General features: G+C 43.4%; 1 protein-coding gene across 3 annotated transcripts in view; it reads right to left on the bottom strand.

The window, feature by feature from the left end:
- Window positions 1-23,646, bottom strand: part of rab3b (RAB3B, member RAS oncogene family) — a 119,315-nt gene extending 95,669 nt beyond the window's left edge. For 2 of the 3 annotated variants that reach the window (XM_008109576.3, XM_062978309.1), the window contains exon 1: window positions 23,272-23,646. The gene's annotated coding sequence lies outside the window, so the exon portion shown is untranslated. The remainder of the gene's footprint in view (window positions 1-23,271) is intronic. The other variant, XM_003220304.4, reaches the window with a different exon arrangement.
- Window positions 23,647-25,597: the final 1,951 nt, after the last annotated feature.

The following is a 25,597-nucleotide window of genomic DNA, read 5'->3' as shown; positions in this document are numbered from 1 at the left end:
TCTTGCTTTTAATCCAGGGCATCCAAACAAGTGACCATCAGCATGAAACCTAAAAGCATTGATTATTCATGGTCCAGGAGCTGTATAAAGTGTCCACACTTATTCTCAAATACAAAACACAATCCAGAGGATCTACACATGGATGCTTCTGCATATTTGCTGGAGAGAGTTGTATGTGGATAGCCTAACTATTTATGTTAAGATAACAAATCCCCTAAACCAGTGGGAATTTGGCATAAAGGCCAGTTTATTTTAACTAGACTCCTTTAAATATGACTCATTGTCTGATCAATATCTGATATCAACTATTAAGAAAAGAACTGTGATTCATATATATTGAGATTAGTTCACTCTCTTTCATTCCATACTTCCCTTGCCACTAGGACTAATTATAATCAACAGCTAGCACAATGAAAAAATATTAATCTTTTGTATAATAGATGCCAATATAAACTGAATGCACTAGAGTTTATTATTAATATTCAGCACTGTTGCCTAGCAGTTTACAACATAAAACAAATATCTTACTTTATACCAAGACTAGATGAAGCCACTTGGCTTCCAGGTTGATATTAGTACTGTACTGTTTACTAATCAGTAGCTAAAGTGATTGATCCGTGGTCCTATGCTAGTCCTGAGTACAGTAGAAACACCACTAGTGAGACATTACACAGAAAGGAATGGCCACATTTTGTCATTCTGGTCCCATATTGCTGTCATTACATTTGTGGAAGAAAATCCAATAAAACATAATATAAATAGTCTTTGCTCCACAAGAAAACATCCCAATAAGATTTTGATGGTGGCAGTACAACTTTCAATAAAATAACATTGACAGACAGTAAAGTACCAACTTTAACAAACTTTGGTGTCACTGAGAAAAATATTTCCATCTTAAATAAGAGCAAAATGTGGCTTTCCCAATATTACTGGCTAGCAACTCACACCAGTCCTAGCTAATGGGAAGTGCATCCCAACATTATCTGGAAAACGACTCTTCCAATCCTGATGTTAAACAGATAGCTGCCAATAACCAATTCAGTTAATTTAAACACTTAATCTTTATTTGCTCCTTGAACATTTCTGCAGTAAAATACGAACTCATTCTTGACAATATAGTGGTTTCCCATTTACCATGTCAATTTCACTCCTAAGTGAATATTTCACCATTTGTGCAGTGTAAATTTCTCCCTTAGGAATAAGTACTGTGATTCTATGCAGTCTAATAATAAAAATCAAACTATATGAGTATTCATAAGGAAGCAGCCTATGACTATATCTGCTTTTAACCAGTGTGGAAAGGCAGAGTATATAAATGTTTTATATAAATAAAATTCAATATACACAAATCACAATATTCTACAGTAAGGTATAAATTGCCTCCATGTGCACCAAAATCCACCCACGTCTTACTCTGTTAATGTACAAATATATAATTTTTAAAAAGAATTGAGATATACAAGTAACATGTTTAAATACTATGTTAAGCAACGAATAATGAGATCAACCTGAGGCCCCTTCCACACAGCTGAATAAAATCCCACATTATCTGCTTTGAACTGGATTATATGCCAGTATGGACTCAGATATCCCAGTTCAAAGCAGGTATTGTGGGATTTTCTGCCTTGATATTCTGGGTTATTTGGCTGTGTGGAAGAGCCCTGAGACGTCTGCTTTCTGGCTTTCTTCATTCAGTATTGATTTCTGGCTGTAAGACTAAAATAGTCTATATACCAGTAGTTTGGAATCCATATGTGGTAGTTTGAATGGAAATCATAACAAAGAGACTTTTCTTTCTTTAAAGCACACTTACAGAGAAAAAATTAAACACTATGTCATAGGAAAAGAAGGGCTATCTAGAAAAGCCCAGAAAGAGTGAAAGAGGTGAGATTTTATTCTCTGTTTTTCCTATTCTAATTCTTATTTGGAGTTGTAATTCCATTATTAAAATATGTGCAGTTCCCATGTAACTATGGGTACATGCCTCTATTGTTACAATCTCTGCATTTCTATTTATATATTACCCTCTATCAGGGTATGGCAAACAGTCTTATTTGAACTACCCGAATCCTGTGCTTAGCATGCCCACTGGGTTTTCCAGTATTGTAAAAAATTTCACTAAATGAGTTACTCTATGTAAGCCAACAATACGTATTTGGCTGCCAGCCAAAACAATCAGAAAGAAAATATTCATACCTTTTGCTATTACATAGTGTCTTACAGAATCCAAATTGATTTTACTCATGAACAGTCAGTGATGATATATTCTAATGGGACAGGCATACATATTTATTTGTTTTCAGTTATCAGTCTTGCCTGGTAGCAATCAAATCAGTTAAACCAGAATACACCATTAGAAGCAATCTTATGCAACTATTCATTCAGCTTATTATCCTCTCTTGTGGTATGAAGAAGATCTCTGGGGTCTTGAGGCAGAGTTTTTCTCATCACCTGGAATCTGACCCTTTCAACTGGAGAATTAACTTGAGAAGTTTTGCCTGCAACACTAAGTACCGTACGATCCAATGTGATTGTGTAGTTGATGGAAGCAGTCATGAGCACTACAGTAGTCCATATAATAATGCAATCCCAGACTGAAAAAAGAAAAAGAAGCTAAACAAGAATGGATGATATAGATTTTGGAAAACAAATATGATACAAATTTGGGTATAGAGTCTCAACAAAATATTAAGTTACTCCAATAACAGTCCTTATTGTTTACAGTCTAAGAAAATAATGCCAAACTTTAAGCAAAAAAAGGTTTTGAATTAACAAATAAACTTGGGATGTACCTTTCCTAAAAGTGGAGGAAGGAAAGGATAAAAATGGGGTGATGAGGATGCAGTCCGTTTCGTCCTTGTCAGGAGAGGAATAGGTGGGAACACGTAGAGGAGAGGACCGTGCCACATATATTGGAAAGCGTCTCTGAGACAGCCTTGGCGAAATCCCCTGGGAAGCCTGGCGCAATATAGGTTGCACTTCGCATTCTGTGGTGTTGCGACATCGATCTTGGGATGTCCCCAGTTGCGAAAGAGGTGGGAGATCTCGTCGGGGTCTAGCAACCAATCGTGGTTTACCAGCAGCCGCCGGCTGAGTTGGTCAGCTAGAGTGTTTTCCTCTCCGGGCAGGTAGATGGCAGTCAGGTAGATGTCCCTGAGGATGCACCATTCCCATATGTCCAGGGTGAGGCGAAGGAGCGACCGGGAGCGGGTCCCTCCCTGTTTGTTGACATACCAGGCCATGGTGGTGTTGTCTGTCAGGACCTGGACCACTTGGACTCGGAAGGAGGGTTCGAACGCCTTGAGCATTTTGAACACTGCCAACAGTTCTAACCAGTTGATGTGATTGGTGGCTTCCTGTGGTGTCCAACGACCCTGTGTGATGAGTGACCGTGAGTGGGCTCACCAACCATGCAGAGAGGCGTCGGTTGTGAGTTGCGGTGTTGGCTGACGGGGCCGGAAGGCCATGCCGCTTCACACATTGGATTGGTGGAGTCACCAGCGTTGAGACGCTCTGACATCCGCCGGAACGTCGAGGACCTTGTGAAGATTGTGTTGCAGTGGATGGAAGACCTGCAGAAACTAGAATTGAATGATCTCAGCTTAAGACATACTAATGTCTTAATGTCGTGGAGGCCATATGGCCGAGTAATGATTGGATGTGACTGGCCTGAACCCTTCATTTGCGTAGGGTGTGGAGCAGCATGGAGTGGAGAGCCTGGTAACGGTCTTCCAGAAGGTAGGCTCTTGAGACTGTTGAGTCTAGCATTGTTCCAATGAAACAAATACGCTGCATGGGCTGCAGGTGTGATTTTGACTGATTTACGACAAGTCCCAGATCCTTGAGGAGAGACAACGTCATACTTATATTCTCGAGAAGCTGTTCACAGGTATGAGCGACCAAAAGCCAATCATCAATGTAGGGGTACACTGTGATTTCCAGGAGCCGAAGGTGTGCTGCCATACATTTTGTGAACACCCATGGTGCAGTAGAAATTCCAGAGGGAAGGACCCTGAAGCAAAAAAGCGTGATTGCCTATCATGAATGAGAAGTAAGGATGATGTTGGGATGCAATGGCAATATGGAAGTATGCATCCTTGAGGTCGATGGTGGCAAACCACGCCCCACGAGGAAGGAAAGGAAGGATAGTAGAAAGGGTGACCATATGGAAACAGCGAGCTCGAATACATCTGTTAAGGCCTCTAAGGTCTAATATGGGGCATTGACCCCCATCTTTTTTAGATACAAGAAAATATCTGGAAAAAAATGCTTTTGAAAAGAAAGAAGAATGCAAAAGGACAATCGCTCCCTTTTGCAATAAAGTAGAGACTTCATCTAGCAACACCTGCGATACAGGAATAGCATGAATATGATCAATCCTTGGAGGAGACTTGAACTCGATGCATAGCCCCTGCGGACTATATCAAGAACCCAAGAATTGGTGGTAATGGAGTGCCACTTAGGAAGATAGGGCGCCAATCGAGTGCCAAAGTAAACAAAAGGGGTCATTGTGCAGGTGCCGTTGGAGGCAAGGCAGGAAGTTAAGGTGCAGGAGAAGAAGCCATCACCCGTGAGTGTTTGTGCTTGAGGGCCTGTGCTTCATGAAGAGGAAAAGGATGAAGTGCTAAAACCGTCGCCGCAGTTTAGACTGAAACTTGCCTTTCCCAATTTGCCGAGACTTCCCGGATTGGGTTTGTCTGTTTGAAGCAGGTGAACGAGACCGTGGAAAAGGCTGTTGGCCAGAATAGGAGCAGCGAGAGCTGGCTGGAGGTGGCTGCCAGCGAGGCTTAGACTGGGAAGATGACTGTGTGGAGAAGGCATACTTCTGGGCCACCTGACACGTCTCTTGTCTGGTTTTCAAGTTAGAATCTGTATCAGGATTGAATAGTATGTCATCCTTCCATGGTAACTCTTTGGCAAGCACTTTCCCAGCATCCGAAAGAAGTACGCAGCCCAGCAGCCAAGCATCACGACATATGGCAGTGGCTGTTGAAAAGAACCTACCCGCAGTATCTGCGGTACGCTTGGCCATATCCTTTTGTGCTCTTGCTAAAAGGAGGGCCTCTTGTTAATATGCCCTAGGCAGGGCCTGCTGATCTGGTGGAAAGGCTACATTTCCGGCGTGGCCTCCTGGCCATGCCCACCTTCTTCTGGACACGGAGCTGCCCCCAAAGCAGCAGGCTCTGGAGCCTTCTGCTTGCTCCATTTGTCTTTGGAGCGGCCGCTGCTTCCAGACTGCAAGTGTGGAGACTTAGAGCGCCAGCGTTTGTGCGGCGCTGCCTCTGGCCCTGAAGCAATGGAGGCTGCAGAGGGGGCGGGAGGCGCTGTTGTGACTCAGCTGGAACTTCAGAGTGACTCTGATGGGGATTATGGGATTCAGGTTCAAAATGACTTTGATGGGGATTATGGGATTCAAGTTCAAAATCAGGTTCAGAATGCCCCTGTTGTAGAGGATGAGGAACAGAGAGTTTTTCCCACAGCAGGGAATGATGTTGAAAATACTGAAACTAGCCAGGTGCAAATTGACTCAGAAAAGGAGGACAGTTCTCAGTCTGATAGCAAGCAGACTGGCGCTAATGAGCAGGGTGACCTTGATGAAACAGAATCTTTAGATCGAGCTGACCGTTTGGAATTCAGGGTTCAAAGGAGTGTGAGAATAGCAAATAAGGAGGAGGTCAGAGACCGAAGAAATGCTTTCATGCTTTGCAAAGGGTATTAAAGCAGTGTGTTAAAGACAAACCTTTGTCAAAGCAACGTTTGTTCAACCAAGAAGCAAGTTCTCGTTTCCTGGATTATTTTACAGCCTTTGTGTTCATGTTTTTGAGACTTTGTCATGCTGTAATGGGATTTGTTTATTCCTTGTGATTTCTTGGATTATTCTCTAAGGTCTTATTTTGTAACGAACTTTTGGGACTTTACTTTTGTTTTTAAAGAACTTTTTATTTTCTATTTTCTAATAAACTACAAAAGACTTCAACCTGTGTGCAGTCTGGTGTATATAGCAAGGTGAAGCTAACCTGAGGTGCGACAGGCGCAGTGTGCAATGGCAGCAGCTCAGAGGATGCTTGGTGTCCAGGAGAAGCTGCGGGAAGAAGGACCTTTTCATATAGAAAAGCCGCACATGATATCTGTGACAAGGGATGGAATCCTTCCATAGGAAGGTAAAAACTTAGTTGTGGGGCCAGGCTTTCGAATAAGAATCAGCAGCATTAATTACTATTATGTATGCTGGAACTCAATTGACAGACCCAGTCTTTTAAACTTGTACACGCCTATCTATATTTTATAAATGCATTTTATGAATGTTATATGTAAGTTAATTTTTTAACTGATTTATAGTGTATTGTACTGTTTTTATATGTCTGTTTTATTGTAAGCCGCCCTGAGTCCCCTGTTGGGTGAGAAGGGCGGGATATAAATATTGTAATAAATAATAAAATAAATAATACCTTTTGTGCAATGGCAGAAAGAGATTTCAAGATTTCTCTGGCAGGCAAAAAATATATATGAACAGAAAAAAATTCAAAACACTGCAACACTAACGAAAAGGGCAGCTGGGGAGTGACTAATGCAAAGCCTGTCTTGACAGAACAAAAGGATGAAAGCCGCTTCCCTGGCAGAGACAGGGAAAGCCATGCAGCCTATGCCTCTTGTGGCAGAGTAAAGGGCAAGGAAGGACTTTGGGCATTGGCAGCAGCCATGGACTGTGGGTAAGAAAAACCATGGGTGCCCATCCCATTGATACAGGGTCCAACAGCATGTCTTTTTCTTCTGTTTCTCTTTTATTTTATTTTTCTTCACTGTCTTTCTTTATATATATTACTCTGATTGCAAATTAAAATGCCCATGTTAAAAATGTATAATTAAAGAAATGATCAGAGAAATCAACTTCTGCTTGGTTTGTTTTCTGATACAATTGTGAGTCATAAGATGCATTATGCATTTGATGTCTAGCATTTCACTAGAAGCGGGCAGCTAATATAAACAAATTAGATGGAGGATGCAGTCTCCCGTGTGTCAACACATTTTTCTTATAGCAAGCTAATAAAGCACTCCTGTTCTCAACATCAGTCTAATCACGCAAAAGGAAGGAAACTTGTGGTAAGGAGAAACTGGAGCTGAAGCCCAGCTGGGAATGAAATGAAATTCACAAATCCCATTTTGGTTTAGGTTAAATTTACTAACCGAGACAATGCTCCACAACATTAAAAAGAATAATTTACACAGCCCCTTCAACTATACCTGCTGAAAACCTTTTGTCATAGATACAAACATTAATGTATTCAATTATTACATTAGATACATGGGATCTCCTGTAATTAGAATGCCATGCACACAAGTATTTTTACTATAGAGAGAAAAATTGTAGGCATTTTCTACACAAAAACTTCTTGAACCCTCAAACCAGCATGGCCACTGTCCAACCTTTTGGCTTCCCTGAGCCACATTGGAAGATGAAAAATTACACACAAAAAATACACCAACGCTGTGCATAATTTTCATGATATCTGCCACCACAGATAAAGCAAAAAAAAAAAAAAAGTCCTCGCATAATAATTCAAATTATATGATGCCTCATTCAGAGGATCTTTTAAAATCATCCAGCAGGTCTTCATGCCAAACTGTTTTCAATTATCATGGTATATTATTTATAGATGTAACACACTCTGATAATTCAATTACATTCTGTTGTCATCTACAAAGTTTGTGCTTGAGAACCATGCAATTGGGTTACAAAAAAACACCCAAAATAATTCCTCTGCCAATTGTTCAGGACATCAGACTGGGATCTACTGCAAGGGTGGCAACGACATCCTTCTTTCTCTTCTGTGCCCTTCTCTGTTCCCACCTGCAGGATGGGAAGATCCTGGCCATGAAACAGAAACAGCTTTGATGGCCTTGGTGGATGACCTCCACAGAGAGCTCAACAGAGGGAGTGTGTCCCTCTTGGTTCTCTTGAATATCTCAGTGGCTTTTGAGACCATCGATCATGGTATCCTTCTGGGCCGGCTCACCAGGATGCGACTAAGGGGCATGGTTCTGCAGTGGCTCCGTTCCTTCTTGGAGGGCCGGTCTCAGAAGGTAGTGCTGGGAGACTCCTGTTTGAACCCCTGGCCTTTGTCCTGTGAGGTTCCTCAGGGGTCTTTTTTATAACCCATGCGCTTTAACATCTACATTAAGCCGCTGGGTGAGATCACCCGGAGTTTTGGAGTGCGGAGTCACCTCTAGGCAGATGACACCCAAATCTACTACTCTTTTCCACCCAATTCCAAAGAAGGCATCCCGATCCTAAACCAGTATCTGACGGCATTCATGAACTGGATGAGGGTGAACAGATTGAAACTCAATCTTGATAAGACAGAGGTCATTTTGGTCAGTTGGGAAGCCAATCAGGATATAGGGTTACAGCCTGTGTTAGATGGGGTTACACATCCTCTGAAGATGCAGGTCCGCAGCTTGGGTGTTTTCCTGGACTCATCACTAACCCTGTAGGCCCAGGTGTTAGTGGCAGCCAAGGGAGCCTTCGCACAATTTAAACTCATGCACCAGCTGCACCCTTACCTTGAGAAGTCTGATCTGGCCATGGTGGTCCATGCACTTGTCACATCTAGATTAGATTACTGTAATGCCCTTGAAGACTGTTTGGAAGCTTCAGCTGGGTCAAAGATCTGTGGCTAGCCTGCTTACTGGAGCACCGTTCAGGGAGTGTTCAGCCCCCCCTGTTGTGGCAGCCCCACTGATTAACAGTGTGCTACTGGGCGCAATTCAAGGTGCCGGTTTTTATTTTTAAAGCCTTGAATGGTTCAGGCCCAACCTATCTGTTCGACTGCATCTCCTGATATGAGCCTGCCCGAGTCCTACGATCTCCTGGGGAGGCCCTGCTCTCGGTCCCACCCCCGTCTCAGGTTGGTGGGTACGAGGGAGATGACCTTCTCGACGGTGGCTCCTCGGCTCTGGAACTCCCTCCCTAAGGATATCAGAATGGCCTCCTCCCTGCTTTCCTTCAGAAAGCAAATAAAAACTTTCCTCTGGAGGGAAGCTTTTGGGGAAAACAATGGGCAAGCACGTTAAATGACAATGGATGTTGACATTATGGCAATGGGTTGGAGCTGGTTTTTAATTAAAGCTGGTTTTAATAATTGTTTTATTATGTACTGTAGTTTTATATGATGCATTAAAATTTTGTATCTGTGATTTATATTTATTTTGAGTTTTTGTATTGTCTTAGATTTGTACGGCATCTAATTGCTGCCGACTGTTAGCCACTCTGAGTCCCTCAATGAGAGAGAGAGAGAGGGCAGGGTACAAAACAAAATAAATAAATAAATAAATAATGAGGCCTTCCTGCCACATATTTCCTCTAAGAGGAAGAGAAAGGAGGCAACCAAGACCAGATCCTTCCCACCTCAAGCAGCTTCCAGTTACTGGAACTATGGGTTTGCTAACTATCTGGGGGCGACTCCACAAGTTACCACATTAGGATGGCACCAACCCTTGTAACGATTTTTAAAGAGCCAAGGTGCAGAAACTGATTTGGAAATGGGGTTCTATATCTTGGATAGTTCTTTTAAGATCTGAATTCACTTTCCCATTGACACGAAAGCCATTAATTTCCATTGCGTCACCATATCTGATAAGAAAATATTTTCTCTCTTGGTCATATCAATTCCCTGCTAGCTTTTTCTGAAAAAATAACTTGATGTATAATTTCCGCAAAACACAAAAATCTGCTAATGCCACAGCTCTTCATGCATACCACGAGCCCCCGGTGGTGCAATGGGTTAAACCCTTGTGTTGGCAGGTCTGCTGACTTGAAGGTTGGGTTGCTGACCTAAAGGTTGCCAGTTCAAATCCGAGGAGAGTGCAGATCAACTCCCTCTGTCAGCTCTAGCTCCCCAAGTGGGGACATGAGAGAAGCCTCACACAAAGATGGTAAAACATCGGGGGGAAACCTTGGGGCGCCCCCAGGCAACGTCTTTGCAGATAGCCAATTCTCTCACACCAGAAGAAACTTGAAGTTTCTCAAATCGTTCCTGACACAAAAAAATGCATACCACATCTGTCCTGAAACCACTGGAGAAAAATGGCCACATAGGGTCCCTAAATAGTTTTTTAAAAAGAAAACTATGCATGCAACAGCTCTTCTCAGCAAATATAATTTCAAGTACAGACTACACATTTGAATTTATCCCCTAGAGAACAGAAAGTTATAGCCAGGGGTGAAATCAGTCAGATTGAAATGGCTGTTCCAGACATCAGTTTTAGGGCAGAGCCTTGGGGGGAAAGGATAAGGCACCCATATTTATAATAACTCTGTAGAAGAGGGAATTTCAATATCTGCTGAATTTACTTTTCCCCCACAAAACTGTTAAATTAGATCTTACATGTCATAAAAGAGCAGCACAATGTTATTTACTTTGTTTTCAGCATGTTTTTTTACTGTCAGAGATGAGGAGAGATGTTTCTTGGATGTTATTTCTTGTGTCCTAAAATAACTCGTCTGGGTTTCAATATTATGCATCTCAACAGGCCATTTGCTGCTCTGTCCCTGTCACAAAATGTCTTGGACTGACCCTGGTTTAAGATAATGTAAGTCTCTAATGAACTCACTTGACAAACCAAGAATTCTTTTGATGGGAAGCATTCTACCAAAGGACCCCAGACTTACATCAAGAACCTATAGTTCAACTCAGTTCAAAATATACTTTAGTGACAACACCAGAGGATTAAAATGTTGCTGAAATGTATCAAAAGGATTCTTCCAGAATCTGACCAAAATTCAAGGATGGAAGCAAATTCATTTAGTCTTAATTGATTGTCAGAGCAGTCAATTTTGCCAGACTTCACACTTTAGCAACATACATGTCTTTTAATTGCTTTCATAGGACCTACAAGAGAAATTTTACTTCAATTGAAATTCGCAGCTAGCAAGCTGGAGGCCCTCCAATGTAGCTCTTATCTTAGCCATTGCTTGCATGGGCACCCTTCTCTTTTGTTATGGACTGTTGAAGTTTTCCCTATGTGTCGTTGTAAAACACAAGAAAATGGTTCTGCCATCCTCTTGCTTCCCACTGTGAAATATGAAAAAGGCTTGCTAGGATTCTCTTTTATGTCTGCAAAGTGTCTGGCCAAAAGGCAATTGGGGGTGAGAATAAGGGCACATCCTTCCAAAATTTGAAGCAAGGTTTTCACATCAGATGGCAGAGATGAGAAGGTGGCATGGAGCTGAGTGTGGTCCTCTATACAATCTATTGCCTTTGGACATGCTGGACAATGCAACCCAGTGCTACTGTTGAAGAAATATTCCTCTGCCAGATCACATTTGATTTTTGGACATATGAAGGGAGGGTGCACAATATTATTCTTTACATCAGATCAAAAATTACTTGGCCAACCCAGGTGAGCACAGGAAGTGAGATGCACAAAGGGAAAATTCCACCCAAAGCTTCTTTTGTGCTATGGCTGTGTATATAAGAGAGATCTTTATAAAACCAGTTGCCAGACAATGACAAATAGTCAGAATATAGACCTGGGCCTACTGTTGGCTGATCTGAAATAGATTAGAAAGGGCATCTGACTCTCAGCAGTTTAACAATGGGAACAATGAAATGATTCCAAAATGACTCATTGAACAAACTTTGCTGAAAAACTGTGAGCTCAGTTCATTTCTGGTACTAAAACCAAATTGCTTGACTCATTTCTCTTTTATCATTCAGGTCTTACGGGTCCAGTTGAAAATAAAGTAGATCCTGCAAGTCTGATGCCTACATATATTGAGTCAATAGTACATGCAGTAATAAACTTCTTTATATCAAGGATGATAGGATCAAACTAGAACTTCAATAAGAACAGGGTCTCTTGAATCAAGACTGCAGATTTGGATCAGACCAGGGTAAATGGAGAATTAACTCACTCCTCTATACTGTTTCACCAATTCCCAGTTTCAGGCTCCTCTTTGTTCCATAAGGCAAGGTTTAAGACTTGTATGAGTTCCTCCTTGTTTTGTTTCACGGCAGAATGCACAGATAGGGAATTTAGTAAAGGAAGACTCTTCCATCCAATTTTGCTATCTCTTCAAGCCTCTTGCAATGCCACTCTCCTTCCCGGACCTGTGTACAGCACTCATGTCTCTGCTTTCTGTATGCATTTTGGATTAAGGACTTCATCAGATTACACTGGGAAGTGTTGAGAAGAAGAGAGTTCAGTCTAACTCCACTCCGTAATAAAAAGGAGTTTTTCCCTACCTTAGGATCACACTGTTTATTGCACTCGTTGTCTTGCCTATTTTTCAATGAAGAGGTTTCCACACTGCAGGCATTTGGCTCCGCCCACCATCCCTCTCGGTGCTTTTTAGTACTTTAACTCCCACAATTCCCAACAGCTGAGAGGGAGAGAGAAGGGATAGGAGGGAAACCCATTTGGAAAGGCAACAGCACTGGCCCTCCCAACACAGGACACAGACAAATCATGGAAGGAAGGAAAAAGGTACCCTAAAAGGTTATTTTATTTTTTTGCAAAGTAGAAGCATTATGAGGTAACTTACAACCAAACTTTCTTGCTTGGGGAGCAAAAGGAAATTGCCCCAAAAAGTTTATTTTGGCTCCTCTCCCAATTTTTCCTCACACAAATTGGGTGATTCTAACTTGAGAGCAACGAGTGCTACTTAATTCGAAATTTGGCAAAACATCCAGAGTTTTGGGAAAAATCCATTTCCTCACCTCTTCCTGGAAAAAATGCTGCCCTCCACGTTTAAAAGACTCAAAAACTTCACTTTAACCAAAACGAATGTAGTGGCCCCACAGAATACCAGATTTTATGCGTAGAACTCAGTGGTAAAGGTTTTCCCCAGACATTAAGTCTAGTCATGTCTGACCCTGAGGGTTGATGCTCATCTCCATTTCCCAGCCAAAGAGCCAGTGTTGTCCATAGACACCTCCAAGGTCATGTGGCCAGCATGACTGCATGGAGTGCCGTTACTTTCCTGCCAGAGTGATACTTATTGATCTACTCACATTTGCATGTTTTCGAACTTCTAGGTTGGCAGAAGATGGAGTTAACAGGGAGAGCTCACCCCACTCCCCGGATTTGAACTGCCAACCTTTCAGTTAGCAAGTTCAGCAGCTCAGCGGTTTAACCCACTGCGCCACTAGGGGCTCCTAATTCGTGCAATTGGTGCTGTGCTGTATGATGGATTCTGAAATTGGCCCAGAAAAAACAAAGACTCCTAAAAATTGCATGTCAATATCCTGTATTTTTCAGTTCCTTTTATTCTTGCAGTTCTTGCTGATTGATTGTGTTGGCTTTTGATTGAAAATAAATTTCATCTCTGGTCCCCCTGCACTTGACCTGAAAAAAATATCGGTAGGACCCAGGGCCGGCCCCACTATTGAGGCCCCTGACGCCGCCGCCTCGGGCGCAGGCCCGGGGGGGCGCCGTCAGGCTGGGCGGGAGGCGGGGCACCGCCCTGACGGTGCCCCGCCTCCCGCCCAGTGCGCCCTGGCCCGTCTGGCCTTTCCTAGCTGGCCAGACTGCAGCGGAGGTCCCTGCAGGCCGCAATCGCGGCCTGCAGGGACCTCCGCTGCAGTCTGGCCTGCTACAAAAGGCCAGACGGGCGAGCGGGAGTAGCGTGGGAGGCGGGGCCAGCTCTGACGCCGCTCCCCCCCCCCGCCCAGCGTGCCTTGGCCCTGCCTCCCACGCAGCGTGGGAGGCGGGGCCAAGGCACGCTGGGCGGGGGGGGAGCGGCCTCAGAGCTGGCCCCGCCTCCCACGCTACCCCCGCTCGCCCGTCTGGCCTTTTGTAGCAGGCCAGACTGCAGCGGAGGTTTCTCCAGGCCGCGATTGCGGCCTGGAGGAACCTCCGCTGAAGTCTGGCCTGCTACAAAAGGCCAGACGGGCGAGCGGGGGTAGCGTGGGAGGCGGGGCCAGCTCTGGCCCCGCCCCCCCGCCCAGCGTGCCCTGGCCCCGCCTCCCACGTTGCGTGGGAGGCAGGGCCAAGGCACGCTGGGCGGGGGGGGGGAGCGGCGTCAGAGCTGGCCCCGCCTCCCACGCTACCCCCGCTCGCCCGTCTGGCCTTTTGTAGCAGGCCAGACTGCAGCGGAGGTTTCTCCAGGCCGCGATTGCGGCCTGGAGGAACCTCCGCTGAAGTCTGGCCTGCTACAAAAGGCCAGACGGGCGAGCGGGGGTAGCGTGGGAGGCGGGGCCAACTCTGGCCCCGCCCCCCCGCCCAGCGTGCCCTGGCCCCGCCTCCCACGCTGCGTGGGAGGCGGGGCCAGGGCACGCTGGGCGGGGGCGGGGCCAACTCTGGCCCCGCCCCCCTCCCTATTCGCCCTGGCCCCGCCTCCCACGCAGCGTGGGAGGCGGGGCCAGGGCACGCTGGGCGGGGCCATGGCGCCGGTGGCGGGGGCGCTTTTCAGCACCCCCGCTTCCCATCAAAAAATATCTCCGGCCGGCCCTGGTAGGACCTTTTCCATAATGCTCTCCAGCCCAACTCAGTTTCTGGATCTCTGCCTTTGTCTGTAGCCACAGTAAAAACAGACCACAGAACAACAGACTGGTTCAAGATTGGGAAAGGAGTATGGCAGGGCTGCATACTTTCACTCTCCCTATTCAACTTGTACGCAGAACACATCATGCGGCGTGCGGGGCTTGACAATTCCAAGGCCGGAGTTAAAATTGCCAGAAGAATCATTAACAACCTTAGGTATGCAGATGATACCACTCTGATGGCTGAAAGTGAGGAGGAGCTGAGGAGCCTTATCACCAAGTTGAAAGATGAAAGTGCAAAAGCTGGGTTGCAGTTAAACGTCAAGAAAACCAAGATCATGGCAACTACACCTATTGATAACTGGCAAATAGAGGGAGAAAACGTGGAGGCAGTGACAGTATTTATATTTCTAGGTGTGAAGATCACTGCAGATGCAGACTGCAACCAGGAAATCAGAAAATGTCTACTTCTTGGGAGGAGAGCAATGGCCAACCTCGATAAAATACTGAAAAGCAGAGACATCACACTGGCAACGAAGGTCCGCATAGTGAAAGCAATGGTATTCCCCATAGTAAACTATGGCTGCGAGAGCTGGACCATGAGGAAGGCTGAGCGAAGAAAGATAGACGCTTTTGAACTTTGGTGCTGGAGGAAAATCCTGAGAGTGCCTTGGACCACAAGAAGATCCAACCAGTCCATCCTCCAGGAAATAATGCCCTCACTAGAGGGAAGGATATTAGAGGCAAAGATGAAGTCCTTTGGCCACATCATGAGAAGACAGGAAAGCTTAAGAGAAGATCATGATGCTGGGGAAAATGGAAGACCAAGGGCGAGATGGATGGACGGTATCCTTGAAGTGACTGGCTTGACCTTGAAGGAACTGGGGATGGTGATGCCAACAGGGAGCTCTGGCGTGGACTGCTCCATGAGGTCACGAAGAGTCGAAAACGACTGAACGAGTAAAGAAGAAGAAGCCTTTATCTGACACTTATCTTCTTGGTTTATGGACTCTGTTTGCTCAGCTTCCTAAATACTATCTTATGTATGATCTGCTGTGAACCTAACTGTGGAAGTAGAGACCCAAACTTGGACCACCCAACATCCTACATATACCGGTAGTCAGAACATCTTGATGAAGAGTACCAAATTCTGGATGAGGAGCAATCCCCTTAAATAACCAAGTCTACAGCTCGATTCTACACAATCTATGGGTGGACAGATTGCATTGGTCACCAGTAAGGCCTTCCATTGACTGTGGTTTATCTTTATATTCTTGTCTAGAACAAAATGGATCTTACTATACTTACTCATGTCTTGTTGTATCTAGTTGTGTCTTTAAATATAGTTTGGAAGATTCTGCTAGTTCTGCCTGGCTGTTATTAGTTCTGATTGCTTAGGGTACTTTTTGAACACAATTTAAAATATATTTTAAAGTTACAAATAATTAGAAACTAGGTTATTTGAAGGACCACCTACAACTGAATTAGGCTGTTATATGCCTGTAAAACGTGGATAGTCTACAGACAAATGGACAAATGTCAGCGTGCTAGAAGCAGCAAAGACCACTAGCACTGAAGCGATGCTCCTATGCCATCAACTCCGCTCTACTGGCCACATTGTCCGAATGCCCGATCACCGTCTCTCAAAGCAGTTACTATACCCCCAACTCAAGAACAGAAAGCATAATGTTGGTGGACAGGAAAAGAGATTTAAAGGTGGGCTTAAAGCTAACCTTAAAAATGGTGGCATAGACACTGAGAACTGGGGAGCCCTGGCCCTTAAGCACTCTAGCTGGAGGTCAGCTGTGACCAACAGTGCTGTGGAATTCAAAGAGGCACGAATGGAGGGCAAAAGGGAGAAACATGCCAAGAGGAAGGTGTATCAAGCCAACCCCGATCGGGACAGCCTTCCACCTGGAAACCAATGCCCTCAGTGTGGAAGAATATGCGGGTCAAGAATAAGGCTCCACAGTCACCTACATACCCACCACCAAGACACTATACTTGGAGGGCCACCATACTTGGACAATGAGGGATCGCCTAAGTAAGTACAGCTCTATTAGCCTGGGCCATAACATCAGCCATGGAGGGCCTGTTCTATCAAGCTAGATGGAGTGCATTTACATGGTAGAATAAATGCAGTTTGCTAGGGAACCATGGAAGTTGTCGTTTTGAGCTTTCTCAGCTAAGGAATGCTGGCCGCAGTAAATTACAAATCCCATGATTTGAGCCGTGGCAATTAAACTGGTGTCAAACTTCATTCATTCTGCACTGTAGATGTACCCATAAACCTTCTAGTAATGGTCTCACCATTATGGTTGCCCTTTCATGGTAAGTGACACTGATCACTTATTGATGGCTTTTAAATGGACTCTAAAAACCTGGTTCTTATTGTCTCTTGTGCAAAAGATGGCAGACAGTCAGAAGTGCTGTGACAGCAGTTACCCCAACCAACAGTTCCATAAGTAGAACCTATTTATATTTTAGTGCGTTTAGATTGTTTTAATTTGCATGGTTTTATATTCATTGTTAGCTGATTTGAGACCCCATATTGGAGAAAGGCGGGATAAAAATAAAATTGATAATAGTAATAATAATAATTAGGAGGAGGAGGAGGTAAATCAGGCATGGACAAACTTGGGCCCTCCAGGTGTTTTGGACTTCAACTCCCACCATTCCTAACCGCCTCAGCCGCTTAAGCGGCTGAGGGGGAAAAGGAAAGGGCCTGAGGTGGTTAGGAATGGTGGGAGTTGAAGTCCAAAACACCTGGAGGGCCCAAGTTTGCCCATGCCTGCACTAGACGCTATCTCTACACAGACTGAGCTATTTCTTCCATGTCGGGTTCCCATAAGTCCTTGGAAACCAAGGCACAATTGGAAGGTTGACTTGGGAAATCATCTGTGCCTTTACAGATAAGGCAAAAATGCTCATTGCCAGGAACTGAAGAAATAGCCAACTCTATACAGAGCCAGCATCTGGACGGAGGCTGTTGTGTCACAATACGTTTTACTCTGCCAGGGATGGATAAGATCTCAGTTCTAGTTTACACCTGCTTTGAATCGCTTAATCTGAGCCTGGCTCGTGCTTTAATACTGTAATTGCAAACTCTTCCTGCTGGATTTTTATCTGAATTATCTGAGGATTCTAATTATCAATGCCCATTTTATTTTTTTATTTATTTCTTATTTTAACTTTTGTGAACTGTCTTGAGAGTTATAATCCTGACAGGCAGTATATAAAGACTCAAAGAATCAAATTAATTCCAGTCTCTCTGAGTGGTTTGTTTCAAGGCTTGCATTCGCGAAAAATGAATAAATACCATGTTGATTATTCTATTCACGTGGACAAATTTGACCCGAGGTGGTAGAGACATACTGGCGCGCTGTATGTTTCACCTCAGATCAACCGTACGCAACTTCAATGACATACAAAAATACCCAAAAAAGCATTCTAATTTTATCTGTTTGCTTCTGATCTTCTTACAATTTAAAGAAAATGTAGATGAAACAATATTTTATATGAACCAAGTCTACAATGTATAAAAAGAAATAAAGACACAGATTTATCTATTTTCCTATCATGATTCCTTCAGTTTAAACAGCAACTGAGGCTCCATCTACACTGCCATATAATGCCGTTTCAAACTCCATTATATGGTAGTGTAGTTGGAGCCATGTGTAGTATCTACACTGTAGAATTAACACAGTTTGATACTTTAATTGCTATGACCCAATGCTATAGCATTATGGTAGCTGTAGTTTACTGAGACTAAAGACCTTGCAAACTACAGCACCTGTGATTCCACAACATTGAACCATATCAATTAAAGTGGTGTGAAATTACATTAATTAATTCTACAGTGTAGATGCACCCTGACTTTCTATAACATACTCTAATTTTTCTAATTTATTACTGAGGTCGTAACACCATCAAGTAGCGCTTGAGCCCCCAGTGGCGCAGTATGTTAAAGCACAAATCCTGGGAGTGGAGTGAGCACCTGCTGTTAGCTCCAGCTTCTGCCAGCCTAGCAGTTCGTAAACAAGCAAATGTGAGTAGATCACTCACATTTGAGTGGTATGGGAAGGTAACGGTGCGGGAAGGTAACGGTGCTCCATGCAGTCATGCCGGCCACATGACCTTGGAGGTGTCTACGGACAACACTGGCTCTTCGGCTTAGAAATGGAGATGAGCACCAACCCCCAGAGTTGGACACAACTGGACTTAACATCAGGGGAAACCTTTACTTTTACCTACTCTAATTTTTCTAATTTATTTCTGAGTCGTGTAGTTCATCTGAAGAAATGGGTTCATGCTCACAAACGCCCATGCAAAAATAATACTGGTCTGAAAACCAATGGCTAATTTACTGACTTCAGTGCCCACTTCCGCTCCAAATATCTCCAATTTCATTTTCCTCTGTACCCGAGATGCATAAAGGCTCAATTACCCAATGCTTTCTTTTCCTTTCATTATTATCCCAACCTCTGACAAGAAATGCCAGATTCGATCACAGTCATAGACACACAGATTATTACTTAGGCTGCAATATTAACAGATTCGCCTCATTTACATAATACTCTGATCCTTATGATCTGCTCCTAATCTGTGTTCTGGATTTTCTTGCTACAGTCTTTCGGTCTTCGTTTTTTTTGCTAAGCCTCTGCCCACAAGCGTGCACACATTGTATAGGGATGCTCTTTGTTTTAAAATACATCAGCTTTATTATCCAGTTTATGCTCACTCAGGGCACATCTACACTGTAGAATTAATGCAGTGTGACACCAGTTTCATTGCTATGGTTCAATGCTATGAAACCCTGGGGAATGTAGTTTAGTGAGGCACTAGAGCTCATTGGCAGAGAAGGCTAAAGACCTTGTAAAGATTTCTAAAATCAGGACAGTAAATAAAGAACAACACTCTGAAACCAGGCGAATTCCAGACATGAAATAATCAGGGCCCGCTAACACCTCCCAAAAAAGGATTCCCCCAGGCAGGAATTGGCCAGGCCTTGAAGTTGCAAGGCTTTTCAATGCTAATCAAGGTGATTAATTGCAACATTCACACTTGCCTCCAACAGACAAGAGTTTGTTCTTGCATACTAGACCTTCCACAGATATATAAACCTCCTTTGTATAGTTTCCAAAATATCACACAACCTCTGAGGATGCCTGCCATAGATGTGGGTGAAACATCAGGAGAGAATGCTCCTGGAACATGGCCATACCGTCCAGAAAACTCACAGCAATCCAATGATTCCGGCCATGAAAGCCTTCGACAAGACCTTGTAAAAGTACAAATCCCATCATTCCATAGCATTTAGGAAAGGCATTTAAAGTGGGATCAAACTGCATCAGTTCTCCAGTGTAGACCCACCCTCACAAACACATTCTCTCTCAAACTCGCAACAGTCTAGCATTTCCACAATCTGCAGCCTCCCTCAATGCATTGCATTATAATTCCCATTGGCTTAACTGACTGGGGATGGTGAAAGTTACAGTCTAACAAATCTAGAAAGCTCTCAGTTGCTGTCTATGTACTTATTAGGAAGACAGCTCAGAGACCTTATTAATATTACATTTGCATTAATATTATTCACTCTATTATGCTTTGGAGTCAGACTTTCCTAATATTGCACACATGGTAAATAACACATAGCACTTATATTTACAAAAAGAGTCAGTTTGTATATTAGGAACTGCTGTTCCAATGTACTGCAAAATGAGGTTTTGCAAAACAAGGTCCCATTCAAATCAATAAAGAAAACCAAACTCTGGGTTTTCAAATTTATTTTTTGTGATTCACAAATTCACTCAGAAAGAACCAGCTTTATGTTTAGCAGAGCCACAAATATCAATGCATTACTGCATATGAAAACAACAGCTTTACACATCAGAACAATATTTTAAAACGTAAAACTTGATTTATTATGTCTGACTACTCAGTAGAGCGAGATTATCTGAAAGGTCATGGAAGAGACTGGAAATGGCAAACTACTGTTTCTGAGCACAATCCTTCCCTTAAAAAGCAGACAATCCCTGTCCCCTTAGATGACAGTTTTATTTTTGAATCTGGCCCACTTTTTCAAAAATAGCTTATTCTGAACAAAGAAAAAAATGTCAAAGGATGATATGAAAGACCTAGCATCACCTCCTTAATTATCTGTTTATTGTTGTGGGCTTTTAAACCAAGGAAAAGCTTGAGGTTGCTTCTTATTGATAATATTCCCCACTCATTTTCGTCAGCTTTGGTTTCTAAAGATCCCAGCAGCCAGGATGGCATAAATATCTCAACTTGACTGTAATCTTCCTTCCCTATTATTATTATGGGGAGCCGCAGTGGTGCGATGAGTTAAACCCTTGTGCCGGCTGAACTCCTGACCTGAAAGTTGGGTTGCTGACCAGAAGGTTGGCAGTTTGAATCCGTGAGATGGGGTGAGCTCCTGTCTGTCAGCCCTAGCTTGCAGGGACATGAGAGAAGCCTCCCAGCAGGATGGTAACACATCCGGGCATCCCCTGGGCATCGTCTCTGTAGGCCAATTCTCTCACACCAGAAACAACTTGCAGTATGTTCGCAAGTTGCTTCTGACATGACAATAAATAAATAATTGGGTTGCTGTGAGTTTTCCGGGTTTCACCCACATCAGGAGAGAATGCATCTGGAACATGGTCATACAGCCCGGAAAACTCACAGCAACCCAGTGACTCTGGTCAAGAAAACCTTCGACAACAAATAAATTATTATTATTATTATATTTATTTATACCCTGCTTTATCTCTCCCGTAGGAGACTCAGAGTGCGTCTGCACTGTAGAATTAATGAAGTCTGACACAACTTTGACTGCCAAGGATCAATGTCATGGGATCCTGGGAGACGTAGTTTGCTGAGGCATCGGCCCAATTTGGAAGAGAAGGTCAAAGACTTTGTGAAACTACAACTCCATGATTCCACAGCCTTGAGTCATGGTGGTTAAATTAGTGCCAAAAGTTTCTGTCTCTGAAATATATATTGCACCTGGTATTCATTGTGGTCTCCCTCCAAGTACAAGCCAGGGCTGGACCTGCTTAGATTCAAAGAACAAGGTGCCTTTAAGGCAGGCATGGGCAAGCTTTGGCCCTCCAGGTATTTTGGACTTCAACTTGTGGATTTCAGTAGCTTCTTTGTGTAGTCTGACATGGTAGTTGCAGGAGTGGTCCAGCATTTCTGTCTTCTCAAATAATATGCTGCGTCCAGGTTGGTCCACAAGCATGTGGACAATTTCGACAGAAAGGAGGAAACCATGAAAATGAACAAAATCTGGCTACCAGTACAGCAGAGTCTCAATTATCCAACATAAACGGACCGGGAGAATGTTGGATAAGCAAATATGTTGGATAATAAGGAGGGATTAAGGAAAAGCCTATTAAACATCAAGTTAGATTATGATTTTACAAATGAAGCACCAAAACATCATGTTAGACAACAAATTTGACAGAAAAAGTAGTTCAATACGTAGTAATGCTATGTAGTAATTACTGTATTTACGAATTTAGTACCAAAATATCACAATGTATTGAAAACATTGACTACAAAAATGCGTTGGATAATCCAGAACGTTAGATAAGTGAATGTTGGATAAGTGAGACTCTACTGTATTAAAAAAACCTCTAAAATCAGAACATTAAAATAGAAAACTGAAGAATTCCAGACATGAAACAATCAGGGCCAGCTAACACCCACCAACAAAGGATTCCCCCAAGCAGGAAGAAGCCAGGCCTTGAAGTTGCAAGGCCATTAAATGCTAATCAAGGTGACTAATTGCAACATTCACACTTGCCTCTGACAGACAAGACTTCTTTCTTCCATTCTGGACCTTCCACAGATATATAAACCCCACATGTGCTAGTTTTCCAACAGACCTCACAACCTCTGAGGATGCCTGCTGTAGAGGTGGGCGAAACGTCAGGAGAACTCACAGCAACCCAGTGATTTCAGCCACGAAAGCCTTTGAAAACATGGTTGTTCCAGAGCGCGTTTAAATGAACAGGCCCAATAGAGCTGTTATTAGAATACTTCTTTCTGTTTTAAAGGCATATGGCACTTTATCACTGCTACTTATTTCCATGATACAGCACTTTATGAAACCTGTCCCCACTGGGTTGATTTTAATTACTCTGATTTTATCTGCTTGGATTTTAATGTATTTGTCCATTATTTTATTTTGTGTATTGTTGGAATATTTTAAGTTTATGTTAAATATGTTGTTGTTGTTCGGGCTTGTCCCTGTTGTGAGCCGCCCCGAGTCTCTTCGGGGAGATGGGGCGGAATATAAAAATAAAGTTTATTTATTTATTATTATTATTTGACAACACAGTATCCATATTCTTATTAAGTTCAATATCTTAATAGTGAATAACAGGGCTAATTCTAATTCCTTGCCGACAAAGAGCAGGGTGTACTGTACATCTACACTGCAGAACGAATGCAGTTTGACACCACTTTGACTAGCATGGCATAATGGGAGTTGGGGTTTGATGAAGCTCCAGAACTTATTGGCAGGGAGGGCGACAGATAGCCCAGGCTTCCCTAGCATGGAGCCATGGCTTTGAATGCGATTTCCTGCTTCTTGGCAGGGGGTTGGACTGGATGGCCCATGAGGTCTCTTCCAACTCTACGATTCTATGATTCTATGAAAGTGGACTAATGATCGCTGACAGTAGGTCCGCTGGGGATGGGAGCGGTGGGGCTGCCCTAGGCTTCCCTTTGAGACCCAAGGAAATCGGGGGATGGAGAGCAGACCTCCGCCTCTTACCTGGAGCGCAGGTGAAGGAGTTGTGTGGCGCGCAACGAAAGCAAGGAAGGAAAGAAGGGTGGACGCCAAAGGGGAGGCAGGGAGGGAGCCCAAGGGATGGAGAATCAAGCCTTCCTGCCTGGACCTCCGGAGGCAGAAGAGCCGCTGCCTGGACCTCAGCCGCCCGCTCGCCCGCCCAGCCAAGCTCTCTCCGCCCTGGACCGCAGAAGGAAGGAAGATAGAAAGAAAAAAGACCACCTCCCAGGCGGAGCTTTGCCTGCCGCCGCCTCCCCTCCTCTTCTCCTCCTGGGGAGGCGAAGGACAAAGCGAGACTTGGGGAGCATCCACACTGCACAATTAACGCGGTTTTGATTCCACTTTAGCTGCCATGGCTCCATGCTCTGGAATCCTGGGGGCTGTAGTACGCATCTAAGCCAGGCATGGGCAAACTTGGGCCCTCCGGGTGTTTTGGACTCCAACTCCCACAATTCCTAACAGCCGGTAGGCTGTTAGGAATTGTGGGAGTTGGAGTCCAAAACACCCGGAGGACCCAAGTTTGCCCATGCCTGATCTAAGCTATAGAACTGTATTAGTAGCAGCATTCTGCAGCTTCCTATTTTTTACTACTCCTACTCCTCCTTTCTATCTCTTTAATAAGAGGCTCAAACCGGCTGTCAATGTACAGCTTAAAACCTAAATAACATACAAACACTAAAAAAAATTAAGTACAGTAGAGTCTCACTTATCCAAACCTCGCTTATCCAAGCCTCTGGATTATCCAAGCCATTTTTGTAGTCAATGTTTTCAATATATTGTGATATTTTGGTGCTAAATTCATAAATACAGTAATTACAAAATAATATTACTGCACATTGAATGACTTTTTATGTCAAATTTGTTGTATAACATGATGTTTTGGTGCTTAATTTGTAAAATCATAACCTAATTTGATGCTTAATAGGCTTTTCCTTAATCTCTCCTTATTATCCAAGATATTCGCTTATCCAAGCTTCTGCCGGCCCGTTTAGCTTGGATAAGTGAGACTCTACTGTATCAAACTATTAAAAATAAGCAGTTAAAATCACCTAAAATTAATGTGGTTTGATGGGAGCTGAAGTCCAAAATACCTAGAGGGCCAAAGTTTGCCCATTCCTGATCTAAGCCGTAGAATTGTATTATTATTATTATTATTATTATTATTATTATTATTATTATTATTATTATTATTATTAGCAGTAGTAGTCATAATGGGTTGTTGTGCATTTTCCGGGCTGTATGGCCATGTTCCAGAAGCATTCTCTCCTGACGTTTCGCTCACATCTATGGCAAGCATCCTCACAACCTCCAAGGATGCCTGCCATAGATGTGTGCGAAATGTAAGGAGAGAATCCTTCTGGAACATGGCCATACAGCCTGGAAAATGCACAACAGCCCGGTGATTTCCGCCATGAAAGCCTTTGACAATAAGTTGTAGTAATGTTTTACAACTGTTGTTTCTATTATTATTATTATTATTATTATTATTATTATTATCCCGCTTTATTTTCCTTTAAAAAAAAAAGACCCCAAACAGTTAACAACACTAACAACAATGTAATATACAATGTGTTGCAAAAATTCTAGAATCAGGACAGTAAATAAAGAACACCCAGAAGATAGGGGAATTCCAGACAAGAAACAATCAGGGCCAGTTAACACCTTTCAAAAAAGGATTCCCCCAGGCAGGAAGAAGCCAGACTTTGAAGCTGCAAGGCCATTCAGTGCTAATCAAAGTGGCCAGTTGCAACATTCACACTTGCCTCAGGCAGGCAAGAGTCCTTTCTCCCACCCTGGACATTCCACCAATATATAAACGCACTTGCCTAGTTTCCAACAGACCTCACAACCTCTGAGGATGCCTGCCATAGGTGTGGGTGAAACGTCAGGAGAGAATGCTTCTGGAACATGGCCATACAGCTCGGAAAACTCACAGCAACCCAATGCAATATACAGTTTAAAACCTAAAAAGCATACACTAAAATGATTAAATATCAAACTATTAAATATAAACAGAACCATTTGAAACCATTTAAAATTAGTGCAGTTTGACACCACTTTAATGGCCAGGCTCAATGCCATGGAATTGTGGGAGCTGTAGTTTGGTGAGGCACCAGCAAATAAAACTACAGCCCCGATTATTCCGTAGCATTGAGCCATGGCAGTTAAAGTGCTTGTTTAAAAATCATGTCAGAAGCGAATTGAGAACATACTACAAGTTGCTTCTGGTGTGCGAGAATTGGCCTTCTACAAAGATATTGCCCAGGGGATGCCTGGATGTGTTATTGTTCTGCTGGGAGGCTTCTCTCAT

This window comes from Anolis carolinensis, chromosome 4 (assembly GCF_035594765.1).
Source record: "Anolis carolinensis isolate JA03-04 chromosome 4, rAnoCar3.1.pri, whole genome shotgun sequence".
Lineage (NCBI taxonomy): Eukaryota > Metazoa > Chordata > Lepidosauria > Squamata > Dactyloidae > Anolis > Anolis carolinensis.
The sequence above is the reverse complement of the archived record's forward strand: the minus strand, read 5'-3'. Positions and strand labels throughout refer to the sequence as shown.